At 36.1% G+C, this 2,730-nt stretch overlaps 1 pseudogene; it reads right to left on the bottom strand.

Moving 5' to 3' along the window:
- Nucleotides 1-242: 242 nt before the first annotated feature.
- Nucleotides 243-2,515, bottom strand: LOC106821839 (olfactory receptor 5D13-like; annotated as a pseudogene).
- Between the last annotated feature and the right edge of the window lie 215 nt (nt 2,516-2,730).

Genomic DNA, 2,730 nt, shown 5'->3' with positions numbered 1-2,730 from the left:
CTGTGAGCAGATTCTTCATTTAAGTGGCCTCAACCTTAATTAGTGTGTTATTTATTATTTTATAGCTAATTTGCTAAAGTTTAAATTTAACAGATGCTAAATAATCTGTCAACTAGGGAGTTACATTGAACGCTGCTTTGCTTTATGAAAAAAAGGAATTTGAAGTATTAAAAATGCTAAAAGTCTTGGGCAATCCTCCACAATACTGTTTAAAATGAAAAAGTAAATCTTACCATCTTACATTAATGACATAACAATTTGCTGTTGATTGACTTCCTGACTGTCTCCTTCACATCTTTGTTCCTGAGGCTGTAGATCAGTGAGTCCAGCACGGGGATGACCACTGTGTAAAACACAGAGGCTAACTTGACCATGAGCCATGAACTTTTGGAGTCAGGAACACAGTAGAGAAATAGGATGGTCCCATGGAAAATGGTAATGGCTGTCAGTGGGAGGCACATGTGGAGAAGGCTTTGTGGCACCCCTCAGTTGAAGACAATTTCATGACAGTGATAAAACTAAAAAAATAGGAAGTAAGAATGATCATCAGGCTGTTTGTTTCATTGAATGTGGCAGAGACTAAAATGATTTTCTGGCTAATGTAGGGGTCAGAGCAAGACAGAGAGACATTGGCGGCATGCTCACAAAGTTATTTATTGTATTATTCCCTACAAAGGATAATTCCAATAGAAAGTAGGTAAGTGTCAGGGAACAGACTGCACCGCAAGAGTATGATACAGCCACCAAATGGAACAAAGCTTCTGGGACATTACAAATGTGTAGAGAAGACGGTTACAAACTGCCACAAATCGGTCATATGCCATCACTGCCAACACGAATGGTTCTGTCACCACAAATATGCATGCAAACAATAGTATGATGCATCCTGTGAAGGAGATGGTTCTGTCTTCCACGACCAAGTTTTCTAGTAGTTTAGGTGTAACTACAGTAGAATAACAGAAATCAACAAAGGATAAGTGGCTGAGAAAAAAGTACATGGGGGTGTGGAGTTTGGGATTGATCTTGATAATCACAATCATGCCCAGGTTCCCCAGCACAGTGACTGTGTAGATGGTTAAGAATAACAGGAACAGAGGCACCTGGAGTCCTGGAGATTCTCAGAATCCCAAGAGAATCAAAGTGACTTCAGCACTCTGGTTTTCTTCATTCCTGTGGACAAAATAGGGAAGTCAATTCAGAGAAATGAGAAGCTAATTTTGGATAAGGGAGGTTAAAATGAGGAAATGTTGAGAGACTTTGTGATTATCTATAAATAGTGCTGTGGAAAACTCTTTGTTTCAACTGTTACATTATTTAAGAGCTAGAATTTAATAATACCACAGTTTTAGAGTGAGTATGAAATCTGTGAAAATGGAATACAAAAGAAGGCGGTTGAGAGAAGAAGGACAAAAATAGAGTTGACCCTGTTACATTTCAAGTGATCAAATTCAGCATCCTCAGAGGCTGTTAGCATAATGAGAAAGACCAGTCTAGCTTTTTGCATAAATCTGAGTTTAGTTAAAATCCTCATCTTGGGAAAAATATACATGATGTTTCTATGATTTCTTCCCTGAAAACTTGTTTAACTATGAGACCTTAGAACTCAAAAGAAAATTAATGAGCCAGTAAAATGGTCGAGTTACAATATTTTTATTTACTATTGTGCTATAACTATTTCTAAATTTCTCTTTCCAGTAGCTTTCTTACACTCAGTAATACACTTCTTTTCCCGTATTTAAAATATTTCCTTCAGAAGATTAATGCATTTGATCAACCACATTTACCTAATTGTTGCAAATTATAAAAATCTGTTACCCTTCCTTGGTGTATTGTAACATCAAGTATTTAGAGAGATTTGTGGTAGAAATAAAATTAACTGTAATATGTCCAGACCATTTTTATTATGCTGGAGACTTTTCTACAACATCATTATCAGATGGTCATTTTAGTGTACTTCAAAACCTCCAATTATGGGCCATTGCTTCCTGAGGTATTACAGTGTGGTTTTTATTTGGTTAAGGACCTTCTTTCATCAAATTGCTTTCAATAGACATAAAGATAATCCTTCCAATGCCCTGTTTTCTTAATTTCTGGATCTCTCCCAATAAGTTTACCTACACTTGAATCACTCCTCATTGACCATCGTCATAGTCTCAACTATGCATCTATCAATGATTATACGACCTCAAAAATGCCAATTTCATCCACATCTGTAACATAGTATGTATTGTACTTATATTTTATCATTTACCTTTTTAACATTGTGTGTTCACAGTAAAATAAAAGTCATGAAAGCTAGGATGGGGCACTAGAAGAGAGTAAGTATTCAATAACACATTGAATAAATGAGTATATGAATACATGAATGAGTGAACTTTAGGTATATAATATACATGTACTGGATAAAAGCTTATAATAATACTAAAGAAGTTAGACTTACCTATAGAGTCAGCACCACACTGTGAACTCACAATGCACTGAGACACATCTTGAGTCCTGCAAAACAGGTAGCCATAGTGAAACCCCATGGGACCTAAGCTTACTGAATTAGCATAAAATAAGGATATTTACAGGGGGGAAATAGGCTGAATTATTTTTTTTTAAATGTCCTGTGTTCCTCCAAAATGGCTCAACTGCTTTTGTCTCCCTTTATAATCCATTATTCTCAAAGCCACTTCCTGACTGCTTACTGAAACCTAAAATGGCACTAGGCATAAAAGCAAGTCCATT

Source organism: Equus asinus, chromosome 17 (genome assembly GCF_041296235.1).
Source record: "Equus asinus isolate D_3611 breed Donkey chromosome 17, EquAss-T2T_v2, whole genome shotgun sequence".
NCBI classification, from domain to species: domain Eukaryota; kingdom Metazoa; phylum Chordata; class Mammalia; order Perissodactyla; family Equidae; genus Equus; species Equus asinus.
Note: the sequence above shows the minus strand (reverse complement) of the source record. Positions and strands in the feature narration are given on the sequence as shown.